This window comes from Trichomycterus rosablanca, chromosome 20, assembly GCF_030014385.1.
Source record: "Trichomycterus rosablanca isolate fTriRos1 chromosome 20, fTriRos1.hap1, whole genome shotgun sequence".
In the NCBI taxonomy this organism is placed as follows: domain Eukaryota; kingdom Metazoa; phylum Chordata; class Actinopteri; order Siluriformes; family Trichomycteridae; genus Trichomycterus; species Trichomycterus rosablanca.
In genome coordinates, this window is record NC_086007.1 from 10,611,636 (window position 1) to 10,620,602 (window position 8,967).

The following is an 8,967-nucleotide window of genomic DNA, read 5'->3' on the forward strand; positions in this document are numbered from 1 at the left end:
GACCTGGGGAATATGGTTCCCCACATGTATATCACTGTGTGTGTAATTATAAAACACTACAGTGATGCTGGTGATGTATTTAACTGTTGTTATTATGTAGAACAAGTTTAACCTATAGATCAGTCCATTACACTAACAACACAGGGGGGAACACATTTACCTGAAGACCTGGAGAATATGGTTCCCCACATGTATATCACTGTGATGATTCTTTTTTTTTTTAATGCAAACTACAGGCACACACACATTTTAAGAACAAAATATCTGTATTAGAAATTAGTGTTAAACTAAATTATGCATATATTACAATTATGCAAATATATAATAAAGAAATCCACCTCAATGCAAATTAAAACTTAAATACATATTTATAGCTTAATAGAAATATATATATTTTTAAACGAAATAAAATAAAATCTGGGATGGTGCCCTGGGATTGACTAGCATCACATCCATAGTGCACTCCTGCCGTACGTCCAGTTTCCCCAGGAACAGTTCTGGATCCTCCACGGCCATGACCAGGATAAAGCAGTTACTAAACAGAAATGAATGATTAATTTACTATCTACTTTATAAATAAACTAAAAGAGCAACATAAAATAAAATACAGCAACAAGCAAACTTTTTAGAAATAACATCCCAGTTAACCTTGGTCTAATCTTCAGTACATGCCAGACAATGAAGGTCTTCCTCTACTGGTGGGTTGCCAACACATGACTGGTGGTACCATCTGTCACATCCATCACAGGCTATAATAGATAGATCACTTTATTAATCCCAGAGGGAAAGTCAAGGACATACATACAGTGTATCACAAAAGTGAGTACACCCCTCACATTTCTGCAAATATTTCATTATATCTTTTCATGGGACAACACTATAGACATGAAACTTGGATATAACTTAGAGTAGTCAGTGTACAGCTTGTATAGCAGTGTAGTTTTACTGTCTTCTGAAAATAACTCAACACACAGCCATTAATGTCTAAATAGCTGGCAACATAAGTGAGTACACCCCACAGTGAACATGTCTAAATTGTGTCCAAATTGTGCCCAAATGTGTCGTTGTCCCTCCCTGGTGTCATGTGTCAAGGTCCCAGGTGTAAATGGGGAGCAGGGCTGTTAAATTTGGTGTTTTGGGTACAATTCTCTCATACTGGCCACTGGATATTCAACATGGCACCTCATGGCAAAGAACTCTCTGAGGATGTGAGAAATAGAATTGTTGCTCTTCACAAAGATGGCCTGGGCTATAAGAAGCCCTGAAACTGAGCTACAGCATGGTGGCCAAGGTCATACAGCGGTTTTCCAGGACAGGTTCCACTCGGAACAGGCTTCGCCAGGGTCGACCAAAGAAGTTGAGTCCACGTGTTCGGCGTCATATCCAGAGGTTGGCTTTAAAAAATAGACACATGAGTGCTGCCAGCATTGCTGCAGAGGTTGAAGACGTGGGAGGTCAGCCTGTCAGTGCTCAGACCATACGCCGCACACTGCATCAACTCGGTCTGCATGGTCGTCATCCCAGAAGGAAGCTGACGCACAAGAAAGCCCGCAAACAGTTTGCTGAAAACAAGCAGTCCAAGAACATGGATTACTGGAATGCCCTGTGGTCTGATGAGACCAAGATAAACTTGTTTGGCTCAGATGGTGTCCAGCATGTGTGGCGGCGCCCTGGTGAGAAGTACTAAGACAACTGTATCTTGCCTACAGTCAAGCATGGTGGTGGTAGCATCATGGTCTTGGGCTGCATGAGTGCTGCTGGCACTGGGGAGCTGCAGTTCATTGAGGGAAACATGAATTCCAACATGTACTGTGACATTCTGAAACAGAGCATGATCCCCTCCCTTCGAAAACTGGGCCTCATGGCAGTTTTCCAACAGGATAACGACCCCAAACACAACCTCCAAGATGACAACTGCCTTGCTGAGGAAGCTGAAGGTAAAGGTGATGGACTAAACCCAATTGAGCACCTGTGGCGCATCCTCAAGTGGAAGGTGGAGGAGTTCAAGGTGTCTAACATCCACCAGCTCCATGATGTCATCATGGAGGAGTGGAAGAGGATTCCAGTAGCAACCTGTGCAGCTCTGGTGAATTCCATGCCCAGGAGGGTTAAGGCAGTGCTGGATAATAATGGTGGTCACATAAAATATTGACACTTTGGGCACAATTTGGACATGTTCACTGTGGGGTGTACTCACTTATGTTGCCAGCCATTTAGACATTAATGGCTGTGTGTTGAGTTATTTTCAGAAGACAGTAAATCTACACTGCTATACAAGTTGTACACTGACTACTCTAAGTTATATCCAAGTTTCATGTCTATAGTGTTGTCCCATGAAAAGATATAATGAAATATTTGCAGAAATGTGAGGGGTGTACTCACTTTTGTGATACACTGTATATAATAGCATGGTGCAATGAAAAAGCCAATAAAATTAAGGCATTATTACTATTTCTTTGGTACCACCAGTCATGTGTTGGCAACCCACCAGTAGAGGAAGACCTTCATTGTCCGGCATGTACTGAAGATTAGACCAAGGTTAACTGGGATGTTATTTCTAAAAAGTTTGCTTGTTGCTGTATTTTATTTTATGTTGCTCTTTTAGTTTATTTATAAAGTAGATAGTAAATTAATCATTCATTTCTGTTTAGTAACTGCTTTATCCTGGTCATGGCCGTGGAGGATCCAGAACTGTTCCTGGGGAAACTGGACGTACGGCAGGAGTGCACTATGGATGTGATGCTAGTCAATCCCAGGGCACCATCCCAGATTTTATTTTATTTCGTTTAAAAATATATATATTTCTATTAAGCTATAAATATGTATTTAAGTTTTAATTTGCATTGAGGTGGATTTCTTTATTATATATTTGCATAATTGTAATATATGCATAATTTAGTTTAACACTAATTTCTAATACAGATATTTTGTTCTTAAAATGTGTGTGTGCCTGTAGTTTGCATAAAAAAAAAAAAGAATCATCACAGTGATATACATGTGGGGAACCATATTCTCCAGGTCTTCAGGTAAATGTGTTCCCCCCTGTGTTGTTAGTGTAATGGACTGATCTATAGGTTAAACTTGTTCTACATAATAACAACAGTTAAATACATCACCAGCATCACTGTAGTGTTTTATAATTACACACACAGTGATATACATGTGGGGAACCATATTCCCCAGGTCTCCAGGTAAATGTGTTCCCCCCTGTGTTGTTAGTGTAATGGACTGATCTATAGGTTAAACTTGTTCTACATAATAACAACAGTTAAATACATCACCAGCATCACTGTAGTGTTTTATAATTACACACACAGTGATATACATGTGGGGAACCATTTTTTCCAGGTCTCCAGGTAAATGTGTTCCCCCCTGTGTTGTTAGTATAATGGACTGATCTATAGGTTAAACTTGTTCTACATAATAACAACAGTTAAATACATCACCAGCATCACTGTAGTGTTTTATAATTACACACACAGTGATATACATGTGGGGAACCATTTTTTCCAGGTCTCCAGGTAAATGTGTTCCCCCCCTGTGTTGTTAGTATAATGGACTGATCTATAGGTTAAACTTGTTCTACATAATAACAACAGTTAAATACATCACCAGCATCACTGTAGTGTTTTATAATTACACACACAGTGATATACATGTGGGGAACCATTTTTTCCAGGTCTCCAGGTAAATGTGTTCCCCCCTGTGTTGTTAGTATAATGGACTGGTCTATAGGTTAAACTTGTTCTACATAATAACAACAGTTAAATACATCACCAGCATCACTGTAGTGTTTTATAATTACACACACAGTGATATACATGTGGGGAACCATATTCCCCAGGTCTCCAGGTAAATCTGTTCCCCCCTGTGTTGTTAGTATAATGGACTGATCTATAGGTTAAACTTGTTCTACATACTGTTTGTTAATTTTAAAATCACATGGATGCAGTTTGTGAAGTTTAAATGAACGAGAGAGATCACCATGAATGAAACTATTATTGAAAGTAAATGGTAGTGCAGCTGAGATGAATAACCTTAAACTAGTGTGTGAATAAGAGCATGTCCTGTATTAGGATTTATTTACAAATAAATCTGACACGTTAATTCTAGTTGATTGACAGCAAGGCTGAAGACAGCAGTGTGAAAACCTCTGACTTGCGGTGGAGCAATAAAACCTCTGACAGTAGTTCACTCAGTACTTTAAAGTATGTATTTAATCACAAACTACCTAACATACAACATGAAATGTGAAAAGAACATACCGCTATAAATACATATTCCAAATAAACCGACGCTCAACGAAGCGACTGAAAAAAACGTCATGATTTTTGCACATGCGCGTTAAAGGGGAAACAGGGGGAACTGAATTCTCCGTAACACCGGCCCTGGTCTAGCACCTTGTAGGGTGTCAAGTCTTGAGGCTCACCGCAGAACCACTATAAAGTTTTACATTTAAACACCTGTTTTAACATTTTTTTCCAGTTCCACTGCTGCAACTTTGCATAAGCAGCAATTATTAAAACTGGTTCTACTGGTATGCAGAGCAAACCTGATTTTCTGAAACTTTCCACACTGAAAGGTCATTTATACTTGCCAGCTCCTAAGACAAACATTTGATACCATTTTAGAGACACAAATGTGGTAAAATGCTTAAACCTAACTATGAACAGCTTGCAATAGTTCATTTGCAATTTCAAACTGACCAAGCTGTTTTTGAATACTATGTTTAACCCTCCTGTTATGTTTACGAGTCAAATTGACCCGTCTTAATGTTTCAAAATCTAAAAAGATATTGTTAAAATAATTTTTTGGTATGAAACTTCATTGATTTAACTTATTAAGTCAAGCAGAAGGAGTTAATAATGAGATATAAACAATGATTATTGGGATTTTTTGGTTTCTGACACTTTTGGATAATTAAACATGCCCTGGGTCAAATTGACGAGAAACGAACACAACAGGATGGTTAAATAGTTACTACACTGGGATGACTGAAAAACAGTGGTTAATGAATGATTAATAAATTACAGTGCATATGAGAAATGTTATTAATGAACTAGGGAAAACATTTTATATATTGGATGACTGAAAACAGTGATCAATGAGCTCAGGTTCTTCATTACAGTACATATGTGACATTCTGATTATGAAATGGGGCAAAACATTTCATCTACTTAGTGGAGTCACTATAAAATATCCACAACTTGAAGCCAGTTCCATTTAATATTTAATTTGGCAAATGAGGTCCTTTAACTGCAGATATGGTCAGTTATTCCTGCAGTTATGGTTAAATGTTGGTTCCACTGCCATCTGTCCCTCAAATTGTGCTCGTAATCTTGGTGTCCTTTTCGATTCTCACCTTTCCTTTGACTCCCACTTAGCATCGGTCTCCAAATCTGCCTATTTTCACTTGCGCAATATCTCTCGCCTTCGTCCTTTGCTTTCACAAGACTCTGCTGAGACTCTGGTCCATGCTCTAGTCACCTCCCGGCTTGACTACTGCAATTCAATTTTATATGGGCTTCCTGCCAAAACCCTCCGCCCTCTCCAACGTATCCAAAATACTGCTGCTCGGATCCTTACATTTTCCCAAAAATATGACCATATTACACCTGTACTGGCTAAGCTGCACTGGTTACCTATCTCTTTGAGAATTAAATATAAATTACTTATACTTACATTTAAAGCGCTACATGGCCTGGCCCCGGTATATTTAGCTGACTTACTAACGTATCACTCTCCCTGTCGCAGTCTTAGGTCCTCTGACTCTGACTTATTGGCTGTACCCAGGTTCAAGCGGGCTTCTATGGGTGGCCGTTCATTCACCTGTGCTGCCCCTCGCCTCTGGAATTCCCTTCCTCCGGCTCTCCGCTCTGCGTCTTCCCTCACTATTTTCAAATCTTTGCTTAAAACACTTCTCTTTACTGAGCATTTTTCATAGTTTTTGTATTGTATTGTAAAAGTATTGTATTGTATTGTATTGTATTGTAAAATGTTGTAAAGCGTCCTTGAGCATTGAGAAAGGCGCTATATAAGTTTAACTTATTATTATTATTATTATTTAAATGTTGATTTTTGAATTATGAATCAATAAAGTTCATCACTTTACTTTTACGGCATTTAGCAGACACTTTTATCCAAAGCCACTTACAGTATACAGTCTAAGCAATTGAGGGTTAAGGGTCTTGCACAAGGGCCCAACAGTGGCAAACTGGCTAGGCTCTTCTTACTAGGCTACAACTGCCCTAATACATCACATAATGTATTATATTATTATACATGTTATATTATTTTTATAATATTTTAGGCTCTGACAGTGGGTGTATTTGTGTGGATATACAGGTTTAAGAAATGTCAGAGCCCTCTAGGATATTCTAAAAATAGTATAACATACAGTGTATCACAAAAGTGAGTACACCCCTCACATTTCTGCAAATATTTTATTATATCTTTTCATGGGACAACACTATAGAAATAAAACTTGGATATAACTTAGAGTAGTCAGTGTACAGCTTGTATAGCAGTGTAGATTTACTGTCTTCTGAAAATAACTCAACACACAGCCATTAATGTCTAAATGGCTGGCAACATAAGTGAGTACACCCCACAGTGAACATGTCCAAATTGTGCCCAAAGTGTCAATATTTTGTGTGACCACCATTATTATCCAGCACTGCCTTAACCCTCCTGGGCATGGAATTTACCAGAGCTGCACAGGTTGCTACTGGAATCCTCTTCCACTCCTCCATGATGACATCACGGAGCTGGTGGATGTTAGACACCTTGAACTCCTCCACCTTCCACTTGAGGATGCCCACAGGTGCTCAATTGGGTTTAGTCCATCACCTTTACCTTCAGCTTGTGAGTTTTCGAAGGGAGGGGATCATGCTCTGTTTCAGAATGTCACAGTACATGTTGGAATTCATGTTTCCCTCAATGAACTGCAGCTCCCCAGTGCCAGCAACACTCATGCAGCCCAAGACCATGATGCTACCACCACCATGCTTGACTGTAGGCACCACCATGCTTGACTGTGCCACACATGCTGGACACCATCTGAGCCAAACAAGTTTATCTTGGTCTCGTCAGACCACAGGGCATTCCAGTAATCCATGTTCTTGGACTGCTTGTCTTCAGCAAACTGTTTGCGGGCTTTCTTGTGCGTCAGCTTCCTTCTGGGATGACGACCATGCAGACCGAGTTGATGCAGTGTGCGGCGTATGGTCTGAGCACTGACAGGCTGACCTCCCACGTCTTCAACCTCTGCAGCAATGCTGGCAGCACTCATGTGTCTATTTTTTAAAGCCAACCTCTGGATATGACGCCGAACACGTGGACTCAACTTCTTTGGTCGACCCTGGCGAAGCCTGTTCCGAGTGGAACCTGTCCTGGAAAACCGCTGTATGACCTTGGCCACCATGCTGTAGCTCAGTTTCAGGGTGTTAGCAATCTTCTTATAGCCCAGGCCATCTTTGTGGAGAGCAACAATTCTATTTCTTACATCCTCAGAGAGTTCTTTGCCATGAGGTGCCATGTTGAATATCCAGTGGCCAGTATGAGAGAATTGTACCCAAAACACCAAATTTAACAGCCCTGCTCCCCATTTACACCTGGGACCTTGACACATGACACCAGGGAGGGACAACGACACATTTGGGCACAATTTGGACATGTTCACTGTGGGGTGTACTCACTTATGTTGCCAGCTATTTAGACATTAATGGCTGTGTGTTGAGTTATTTTCAGAAGACAGTAAATCTACACTGCTATACAAGCTGTACACTGACTACTCTAAGTTATATCCAAGTTTCATGTCTATAGTGTTGTCCCATGAAAAGATATAATGAAATATTTGCAGAAATGTGAGGGGTGTACTCACTTTTGTGATACACTGTATATTGTAATATAATACATCAACCAATCAATTTTATTTTATCCATTCATTTTATTTGTTAAAGGGAGAGCTAAGGATAATTGTACAATACTTAAATATTTAATAAACAATAAAAATTTTATTTATTGCAACTGTTTTATGCGTACGGATTCCATCATATATTGTGTTATTTTGTGGGGCCGAGCAAAGCTTATAGTACTAAAAACCTTCATTATATACATGGTGAAATTAAAACTTTTTGACAGTAGAATAAGCCACCAACATATCAAAAATTCCAAGTCATAAAAAAACATACCGTGACATACCGTGAAACCGTCAGAATCTTAAAAAATACTGTGATACAAATTTTTGGTCATACCACCCAGACGTAATATACACTGATCAGCCATAACATTAAAACCACTTCCTTGTTTCTACACTCACTGTCCATTTTATCAGCTCCACTTACCATATAGAAGCACTTTGTAGTTCTGTTCTTGCTGTTCTCATGCTGCAATGGTCAGGACCCCACAGGACCACCACAGAGCAGGTATTATTTGGGTGGTGGATCATTCTCAGCACTGCAGTGACAATGACATGGTGGTGGTGTGTTAGTGTGTGTTGTGCTGGTATGAGTGGATAAGACACAGCAGCGCTGCTGGAGTTTTTAAATACCGTGTCCACTCACTGTCCACTCCTACCTAGTTGGTCAACCTTGTAGATGTAGTCAGAGTCAGAGACGATCGCTCATATTATCATATATTGCTGCTGTTTGAGTTGGTCATCTTCTAGACCTTCATCAGTGGTCACAGGACGCTGCCCACAGGGCACGGTTGGCTGGATATATTTTTGGTTGGTGGACTAATCTCAGTCCAGGAGTGACACTGAGGTGTTTAAAAACTCCATCAGCATTGCTGTGTCTTATCCACTCATACCAGCACAACACACACTAACACACCACCACCATGTCAGTGTCAGTGCAGTGCTGAGAATGATCCACCACCCAAATAATACCTGCTCTGTGGTGGTCCTGGGAGAGTCCTGACCATTGAAGAACAGCATGAAAGGGGGCTAACAAAGCATACAAAGTG

At 39.9% G+C, this 8,967-nt stretch overlaps 1 long non-coding RNA gene across 1 annotated transcript; it reads right to left on the minus strand.

Moving 5' to 3' along the window:
* Positions 1–314: 314 nt before the first annotated feature.
* On the minus strand, positions 315–4,372 carry LOC134334136 (uncharacterized). The gene is made up of 3 exons (XR_010015462.1): positions 4,266–4,372; positions 649–749; positions 315–535 (listed from the first exon to the last, which is right to left on the minus strand). It is a non-coding gene; the product is annotated as an uncharacterized LOC134334136 (long non-coding RNA).
* Positions 4,373–8,967: the final 4,595 nt, after the last annotated feature.